Below are 10058 nucleotides of genomic sequence, written 5' to 3' on the forward strand. Positions count from 1 at the left end.
ATTCATGAGGCTCCTTGGCCAGCCAGTGTGACTGAACTTGTGAGTTCCAGGTTCAGTGAGAAACCCTCTCTCAAAAGAGTAAGGTGGATGGCAGGTGTGGCAAGGGAGGGTAGAACTCTGTGATCTCAGAGTCAGCCTCGTCCATGTAGCAGGCTCAGAGCCAATCAAGGTGGCGCAGTGAGACATCATCTCAGACAAACAAAACATAAGGTGGAGGAGCTACAGATGTAGCAATGTTTTGTTTCTGTTTAACATATAAAGCTTGCCTGAAGATCAGAGTATGAGCTAAGGCACTTGAGGCCAGGCAGTGGTGGCACACACCTTTAACCCTAGCACTTGGGAGACAGAGGCAGATGGATCTCTGTGAGTTCAAGGCCACCCTGGGCTATGCAAAATCTGTCCAGTCTAAAAGAGAAACAGCTCACACAAAGGTGGTCCCAGCACATGGGATCCCATGCCTTTAATCCCAGCACTAAGGAGATAGAGACAGGAGTGATGACTGGGCAGAGAGGGGACTATAAGGCAGGAGGAGACAGGAGCTCAGAATAGTCTAAGCAGCGTGCAGTCTGAGGACAGGATCACCCCTTTGGTCTGAGCATTGGTAGAGGTAAGAACTCTAGTGGCTGGTGGCTCTGCTTCTCTGATCCTTCAGCTTTCAGCCCCTGACAGCTGACTTAATTATTATTAAGAATAATTAGAATTTGTGCTACATACAGAGATGGATCAGTGCTTAAGAATATATATTGCTTATGGCTGGAGAGATGGCTCAGTGGTTAAAAGCACTGGTTGCTCTTTCAAAAGACCCGGGTTCAACAACTGTGTGTAGCTCCAGCTCCAGGGGATTCGACACCCTTACACCTACATACATGCAGACTGAACACCAATGTACATAAAGTAAAAATAAATAAATCATTTAAAATAAAAAAAGAGCCGGGCAGTGCTGGCACACATTTAATCCCAGGACTTGGGAAGCAGAGGCAGGCGGATCTCTGTGGGACCAGCCTGGTCTACAGAGCGAGTTCCAGGACAGCCAAGGATACATAGAGAAACCCTGTCTCGAAAAACAACAACAACAACTGCCTGGAACTAGTTCCTCTGTCTCTGTGGGTAACCAGACCCTTGTAAACACACACCCACACTCATATTAAATAAAGAACTTTTATTTATATGTACGTGTCTGTGCAGGTGTCCACAGAGGCAGGAAGAGAGCATTGGACACTGTAGCTAGAGTTCCAGGCAGTTGTGAGCTGGCCAGTGTGGGTGCTGGGACCTGGTCTCAGGTCCTCGGGAAGGAAAGCTACTGTCTTCACCACTGAGCCATCTCTTCAGCCCAATAATGATAAATTTTTAGTTTGGGCCCGGGAGCTCACTGTGTAGCTCCAGCTGGCCGTGAACTCACATTGATCAATTGTCCTGCCTCTTGATGCTGGAATGCAAAGCCACCACACCCCCCTCTCGTAATTTTTGTTTCTTTTTTCGAAAGAGGGTCAGCTTATGTAGACCAGGATGGCCTGGAACTCTCTGTAGACCAGGCTGGCCTCGAACTCATAGAGATCCACCTACGTCTGCCTCCCAAGTCCTGGGATTAAAGGCGTGCGCCACCACCGCCCAGCCCCATAAATTTTTTTTTTTAATTAAAAAAATGAAGTGGAGAGAAACTGAGAAATACATCTTCACATCAGCCTCTGGCTTCCACAACAGCCTGCCTAGGTGAGTGGACCTGCGCACATGCGTGTATAGAACATACAAATTAAGTTTTAAGTAAACAAATAGAAACTGAACAAGTAGGTATTTTCCAGGTCTGGAGAGTGGCTCAGTGGTTGGCAGCTCTCCCTGCTCTGACAGAGGACCTGAGTTTGGTGTGTAGCACCACCACCTCCTGGCACACTTTCTTGGTGGCACAGGCCTTTAGTTACAGCACTCAGGGGCAGAGGCGCCAGGTCTTTGTGAGTTCAAGGCCAGCCAGAGTTATACATAGTGAGACCCCCATCCCAAAAATGCAGAAAAATAAAATGAAAACTGAAGATCCTTCCTTGCTAGGCGTGGTGGTACAACCTGTCATCCTAACACTGAGGAGGCAGGAGGATGATACATTCTAGGCCAGCCTTGGACTGCACAGGGGACTCCGCCTCAGTAAAACAACAAAAGCCGACAGGAGACCACACACCTTAGCTCTTGGGTGATGGAGGCCAGCCTGAGAGACACAGAGAAATAACAGGGCTCGAGTCACAAGCCCTGGGTTCAACCACCAGTGTCACAGAAAAAGAAAAAAATAAAAGCCCTTTTCCCCAAGGTGGCATTTTGTAGCGTTGAAGCTGGTGATTTCCAAGTGGGCTTGCCCTATTGTTAGCAAACTCAGCCTTGTGCACGTTTACAGAACTCCTCTGCCTGTCTAGACGCTCTCCTCCAATCGCCTCTGGTAAGCACAAAGGTTTTCATTTGAACTCTTTAGTTGGACATTAACAGTTTTGAATTGCTTGCCTTGCTTTCTGTTGTTCTTGAGACAGAATCTCTCTATGTAGACCAGGGCTCTCTGTGTAGACCAGGCTGACCTGGACTCTCTATGTAGACCAGGCTGGACTTGAACTCAGCTTCCCCCTGCCCCTGCCTTTGGAGTGCTGAGATTAAAGACTGAGCCACCACTCCTGGCTATGCTTTTCCTTCTTGCTTCCTCTTTTAATAATAAGAAAACAAGGAGAGAACTTTCCCAGATGGGCAGAGGACAGATTTTATGTCCCAGGATGTGGGGTGACCTTTAAAACCTCAGCTGTGGGTGGTCTGTTGGCCCCTGTGCTGCGCAGGCTGATCATTGAGCTCTGAGTGTCTTCACTTTTATTTTCGGTCTGTTGACTTTTCTCCTGAGGAAAAGAAAATGAAAGAAGCATCTATCAGTAGAGAAACGAGATATCCGTAACACACAGTCACTAAAAACTGGAACTCGTCTGTCTACATGTACTGACAGGGAAAGATCTTCATGTCTTCCCAAAAACAAAGTCACAGAGGGAGGAGAGCGGCTGTGAGCTACAGAGCCTGCCTAGAATCCCCCAGCGAGGGGCTGGGGTGTGGCTCAGTGGTAGAGCCCCTGCCTAGAATCCCCCAGTGAGGGGCTGGGGTGTGGCTCAGTGGTAGAGCACCTGCCTAGAATCCCCCAGCGAGGGGCTGGGGTGTGGCTCAGTGGTAGAGCACCTGCCTAGAATCCCCCAGCAAGGGGCTGGGGTGTAGCTCAAGGGGAGACCATTTGACTAAAATTCCAGACTGCCTTCAAAGTCGCTCTGTAATTTAGGATAGCCTTGAACTTTGGATCCTTTTGCCTGTTGCTCACACGTGCTGGGATTACAAGTGTGTAGCACCCCTTTTAAGATTTATTTTTATGTCTTTGTCTGCATGTGGTCTGATGAGGGCCGTGCACCTGTGCGGTGGGGGTGTGCCCTCGGATGCCAGAAGAGGAAATCCTATCCTGCCGGAGTTACAGACAGTCAGGGTCTGAGACTGAACTAGGGTCCTCTACAAAAGCTGCAAGTATCCTTAACCCTGAACCAGCTCGCCAGCTCTCTCTTTTTCTTAAGATTCATTTTATTATTACTTTAAAGTGTGTGTGTGTGAATGTGCATGTATGTGTGAGTGTGTGTGCGTGTATCTATGTGTGTGTGAGTGTATGTGTGTGTGTGTGTGTGTAAGGGTATGTGCATATGAATGCAGTTGCCAGTGGAGGCCAAAGGCACTGGATCCTGTGGAGCTGGAATTGCAAACGGTTGTGAGCTGACGCATGTGTTGGCAACAGAACTCAAGACCTCTGCAAGAGCGGTACATACCTCTTCTCACTGGGCCGTCTCTCCAGCCTCCCAGCCCATTCTAAAGTCATGTGGGCACTAAACCCAGGGCATCACACATCCTTGTCTAACCCTGGGATCCATGAGCCAACACCACCAACACCTAGGCCAACATTTCTTGTGTCTACTCCCTAATCCCAGATCTCTGTGTGTGGGCTTTATTATCTGAAGAATCCACAGTGAGCCTTTGGCAAGGAATCCTGACCTGTCGAGGCATGTGTGTGCGCACACAGGGACGCACACACGCTCACCACCTTCTCTGCTGCCCAGAGGGTGTGCATTCCAAGAAGGCTGTTCTTACAGGAAGTAATGTTTTCCTCATACCTAGCTTGTTAGGCACGGGGTATAAATGCATAAACCAGATCCCAGACTTCAATCTTGGCGCCTTACTGTTTTTTTGTTTTTTTTTTTTTTTTTTTTTTTTGCTAGTAGGTCTTACTATGTAGCCCAAGTTGGCTTCAAAATTGTGATCCTCCTGCCTCTGTCTCCTGAGTGATCCTGTGACAGAATAGCTAGACTACAACTGATAATGTTTCAGAGGACCATGCTGGGTGCATGATGGAGCGAACAGGCTGAGGGCTGAGCTCAAAAAGTGTAACAATACAAAGGACTTACAGCCAAGGGTGTGGTGACCCACGCTGGAGTTCCAGCTACTCGAGGGGCTAACACAGGAAGATGGCAAGTTCAAAGCTAGCCGGGTCACCTCAGCCAGATCCATCTCAAAACTAAAACAGATCAGTGGGTGGCCCTTGCCACTAAGCCTGAAGACTAGAGTTTGATCCCAGGGACCCACATGGTGGAAGAGCAAAAGTGACCCCACTACCATGCTTTGGTGTGTGCATGTGTGCACACATACATATAAATAAATGTAATGGAATAAATACATGGTGAAAAAGTCTAATGATATTTAGTTCTGTGGTAGAACACTTGCCCGGCCTCCCCTAGAGAGGAGCTAGGGGCAGGACTCAGCAGAGGGGTGTTTTCCTAAACAACAAAACACAAACATACTCAGTCATGGCTGGCCTTAAAGCTAAACAAGCATGACCACTAACCAAGAATTATTGCCTGGCCCATTTCAAAGGTTATTGCAAACGTGAGGACTTCTGTTCAGGAACTGGTTTTCAATTCTACCCTTTCCTCTGTGTGTGATATCAGGCCTTGGGTCCAGACCTTGTGCTAGGCCTGCCCTCTACCACTAAGTATATCTTTTTGTTTTTATTTTATGTGCATATTTTGCCTACATGTATGTCCAGGCTCTTCAAACATGCACTGTTTTGGGAAACCAGAAGAAGATGCTGGGTCCCCTAGAACCTGAAATTACAGATGGTTGTGAGCCACCATGTGGTTGCTGGGAATTGAACTTGGGTCCTCTGGAAGAGCAGCCAGTGCTCTTAACTGCTGAGACATTTCTCCAGTCCCACCCCACCATTCTTGATTTTTATTTCTTGACAGAGTCTCATTAAGCTGCCTAGGTTTATCTTTTTATTTATTTATAATGAATTACTGTTATTATTATTTGTCTCACTATATAACCCTGGCTGGTCTGGAGCTCATTACATAGATCAGGCTGGCTTCTAACTCACAGACATCCTCCTGCATGTGCCTCCTGGGTGGTAGGATTAAATGCCACCATTAATTTTTGTTTTATGTATTTAGGTATTTGCCTGCATGTATGTGTATGTACCGTGTCGGTCCAGTGCCCAGGAGAGACCAGAAGAGGGCAGTGGATTTTCTGGCACAGGAGTTAAAGACAAATGTGAGCCATCATGTGGTTGCTGGGAATGAACCCAGGACATCTGCAAGAGCAGCAAGTGCTCTTAACTATTGAGTCATCTCTTCAACCCCCTAATTTTTTTTTAAGATTTTATTTATTTATTATGTATACAACATTCTGCCTCCGTGTATGCCCGCATGCCAGAAGAGGGAGCCAGATCTCGTTACAGATGGCTGAGAGCCACCATGTGGTTGCTGGGAATTGAACTCAGGACCTCTGGAAGAGCAGCCAGTGCTCTTAACCTCTGAGCCATCTCTCCAGCCCCTTCAACCCCCTAATTAAGAAAAAAAAAGTAGACTCTTATGTAGCTCAAGTTGGCCTAGAAGTGTCTACGTGGCTGAGGTTGACCTTGAGTTCCTGACTCTCCTGCCTCCCTGCCCTGAGTGTTGGGTTGACAGACAGGCACACCGCCACACCGTCACACCTAGTTTTATGCTGTGCTGGAGCTGGGGCATGGACTCATATATCCTCCACTGCATATTGAGTTTGAGGTCCTGCTTGGCCACATAACCCTGTCTCAAAGAAAGAAGAGATTGGGCTGGGCATGGTGGTACATGTAATTTTAGCACACTCTGGAGGGAGAGGCATCTGTATCTCTGAGTTCACGCACAGCGGTGTGGTCAATACTGCCAGTACCATAGGATTGGGCCTACACCCTGAGACCCTGCCTCAAACAAACAAAAACACAGAAAAGATGGGGGAAGGGTTTATGAGGCCTCACACTGAAAAGAAGAGCTGTTGGCAATGATGGCAGCTGGGGAAAGGGGAGTCAATTTTTCTTTCTTTCTCGATTTTATTTATTTATTTTTTGTTTGTTTGTTTATGTGCGTGTGTGTGTGTGTGTGTGTGTGTGTGAGAGAGAGAGAGAGAGAGAGAGAGAGAGAGAGAGAGAACATGCATGTGAGTGCAGATACTCAGGGAGGCCAGAAGAGGGCGTCAGATCTCCTAAAGCTGGAGTCACTGGCCATTTTAAGCCCCTAGGCAGAGGAGCTGGGAACTGAACTCAGGTCCTCTGGGAAAGCAGCTAGCAAGCACTCTTGGCCACTGAGCCCTTGCACCAGCCGAGAGTCATTTTTCTTCTGACCATCACCCCTGTTAGTTGTCCACACTCTAGTGGATGACCCCGCACCCAGGCATAGTGGGCAGAACTAATCAGACTCAGTGAGTTAGGAGAGCTCACGAGGGCATGAAGAGGGGAGTGGGACATGTGGGGACACAGGGAAAGACGGTGGGTGGGGGCAGGTATAATCACGGTACATTGTATACATGCATGAGGTTGACTAAGAACAAGTAAAGATAGTCTAAGCCAGTGTCCTCAACCTTCCTGATGCTGCGACCCTTTAACACAGTTCCTCATGGTGGGGTGACCCCCAACCATAAGACTGTTTCATTGCTACTCCATAGCTGTAATTCTGCTACTGTTATGAATTGTAAAATAGCCGATATGTGGAAGATGTGATATGAGGGATATCAGATACGTGACCCCCAAAGGGGTTTCAATCCACAGGTTGAGACATGCTGGAATAAAAAAAAAATGCTGGGTGTATTGGCACATGTCTTTAACTCCTGTTCTGAAGAGGCACATGTATCACCCAGGGCTTGATGGCCAGGCAGCCAAGCGGGGGAGACTAAACAAACAAACAAACAAACAAAACCAAAACAAAACCCCCAATGGGCTGCAGAGAAGGTTAGGCAGGTAAGAACACACGCTGCCATGCTGCCCTCGCAGAGGACCTGGATCTCATTAGCACCTACCTGGTGGCTCACAGCCATCTTTAACTCTCGTCCCAGGGAATCTGGCTCTTCTGCCTCCCACAGGCACCAGGCGTGCACATATAATATATGCAGGCAAGAGATTCATACCCATAAGATAAAAACATACAAATCTTTAAAAAACCAAACAATGACAGGGCCAGACAGATGGCTCAGCAGGTAAAGGTGCTGACTACCAAAAGATGACATGAATTCAGTCCCCAGAACTCACACAATGGAAGAGAGAACCAACTCCTGCAATTGTACTTAGACGTCCACATTGTTGCTGTAGTTCTCTCTCTCTCTCTCTCTCTCTCTCTCTCTCTCTCTCTCTCTCTCTCTCTCTTACACACACATATATACCAAATAAATATTTTGAAAGTGTTTTTGTTTTTTGAGACAGGGTTTCTCTGTGTAGCTTTGGAGTCTATACTGGAACTTACTCTGTAGACTAGGCTGGCCTTGAACTCACAGAAATCCACCAACTTCTGCCTCCCGAGTGCTGGGATTAAAGGCATGCACCACCGCTGCCTGGCTGGAGCACTGGTGCATAAAACCCACCCATCGTGATATATGCCTGTAATCTTAATATTAGGGGACGGAAGGATCAAGAGTTTACGGTCATTCTCAGCTCCACAGTGACTTCAAGGTCATCAAGGATTACATGAGACCCCCATCTCAAAAATTAAAATTAAATCCTTCTTCAAAATGGAAGAGACCAAGGTAGGCATGGTGGTAGTACCATAGAGGCCAAGGCAGAAGAGGCCTGTGGAGTCTAGGCAAGCCTGGACTACAAAGGAAGTCTCTCTCAGAACATCGGCAAAGCTAAGCATCAAAACCCAAGGCACAGAGGGCTATAGGGGGTAAAATCATATGAAAAATAGAGATGGGGCTGTAGCTCAGCTGGCAGTGCCCTCCTAGCATGCACAAAGCACTGCATTCATGATATCAACTGGGCTTGGAGCTGACTGTGATCCCAGTATCGGAAGTTCAAAGCTATCCTAAGCTTATCGGGAGTTGGGGTTCAGCCTGGGTTACAGGAGACCCTGTCTAAAAATAGGGTCAACTTCCTGTGAAGTCTGGGCCATGGGTGGCTATGGGTGACCCTCCCCTTCCTGTTCCCTCCCGCTGCCTGCGTACTGTGGTGGGGGGGGGGGTGGAAGGTTTACCAGGGCCTGTAGACCAGGGTGCTCAGACCATGAGCTTCCTCTTTGAGCATTCCCCATTTCTCACATGGCAGTTTCTTTTCAAAGTGACAGCTGGGATGATGTCCCTGTTGAGTGGTCACTCTTTGGATGCTGGTGCCCAAAGCCCAAAGCCACCTTGTGACCCACTTAATGACTGTGCCCAGGGAATGTCTCTGGAGGAGACGGAGGGAGAGATGACTCAGATATGGTACAGAGAGGGAAAAAACTTTTTTTTTTTTTTTGGGTTTTGTTTTGTTTTTCAAAATGGGGTTTCTCTGTATTGCAATCCTTGGCTGTCCTGCCTGGAACTTGTTTTGTAGACCAGGCTGTCATCAAACTCAGAGATCCCCCTGCCTCTGCTGGGATTAGAGGTGTGGGAGGGCCTCCTGTGCGCGTCCCAGGCCACTCCGGTGTTCTCCAGGCAGCTCCCAGCCATGCCAAGTTAACATCAGCGGAGTGGAGCTAGCTGCGGAACATAGATGGGGACATGATGATCCCATAAGTATCACTTCCCGCTCAGGGAGAGACCCTGGGAACCCTTGAGTTTCCACAGCCGCTGCGGGGAACTGCAAAGGTTCAGGATAAAGCCGGTCCACCGGACTGGGTTGTTAGGTATTACAATACCTGTAATCCCAGCACTTGGAAGTACTTATGTATTTCCGGGGCAGCCTGGACTACATGAGACCTAGGAAAAAAGAAAGAAAAAAGTTAAAAAAAAAAAAAAAAGGAGGGGCGAGGGGCACGGTTCTGTAGTAGAGCTCCCTTGCCTAGAATGCCCCCACTACACACACATTTCCCCCACACGTACCCCCTTAGGTACACCTAGGGGAGCTATTGAGGGGCGTGGACAGTAGAGAATCTGAATCAGCTGGGGGAAAGGAGAATGGAGGAGCCCGCCCCCGCCCCGGAGGGGTGGGAGGCGGGGTTAGGAGGGCAGGTTCAACAGTATCCCGGGGCTCGCTTCAAGGACACTGGAATCGCAAACCCGAGCTCCAGCTCCCTGTGCCTCCACGTTGAACACCAACCAGTACCAGTACCTCCCGCTCGGTCCTGGTCCTCCACCTCAACCTGTAGCGGAGGTGGAGGTAGGCGGGTCCCCAAGTAAGCGTTGTCCCAGACATCCCAGTTCTGGACAGCCCCGGCTCAGATGTCACCGCTCCTTCAACTGCCCGCAAATATTTACATCCTGTTTATGCCAAGGCCTCCCAGGGCCTCCATTTTCATGAATAAAATATGAGTTTCTAGGCCAAGCTTAGAAGGGAAGAAACCCAGGCCAGCCAGCTGGTAGGGACCAGAAGTGGTTTAATATTTTGGTTGCTGTCGCCTCCCGTATGGGATTTTGAGGGACTTTTCCTCTGTGGTCAAGGAGACCAGAGGCAGGAGATTTTTGTGGCATTTTCTGTATTTCTTGGCCATTTCCTGAAATTAGACCACCAAGCTTTGTTCACAGGTCTGTTTCCAGAGGAACACAAAACTTTCTTGTTTTCCTTTTCTTTTTGGTTTTTAAAGACAGGG

At 48.3% G+C, this 10058-nt stretch overlaps 1 long non-coding RNA gene across 2 annotated transcripts; it reads right to left on the reverse strand.

The window, feature by feature from the left end:
- Nucleotides 1–1144: 1144 nt before the first annotated feature.
- On the reverse strand, nucleotides 1145–9814 carry LOC126516015 (uncharacterized). 2 transcript variants are annotated; one of them, XR_007595985.1, is made up of 4 exons: nucleotides 9581–9814; nucleotides 9168–9228; nucleotides 7360–9009; nucleotides 1145–2858 (listed from the first exon to the last, which is right to left on the reverse strand). It is a non-coding gene; the product is annotated as an uncharacterized lncRNA (long non-coding RNA). The 2 variants fall into 2 exon arrangements; XR_007595986.1 differs by lacking the exon at nucleotides 7360–9009.
- Nucleotides 9815–10058: the final 244 nt, after the last annotated feature.

The sequence above is a fragment of the Alexandromys fortis genome, unplaced genomic scaffold, assembly GCF_014885135.2.
Source record: "Alexandromys fortis isolate MF-2015 unplaced genomic scaffold, M_Fortis_MF-2015_v1.1 scaffold_151, whole genome shotgun sequence".
NCBI classification, from domain to species: Eukaryota; Metazoa; Chordata; class Mammalia; order Rodentia; family Cricetidae; genus Alexandromys; species Alexandromys fortis.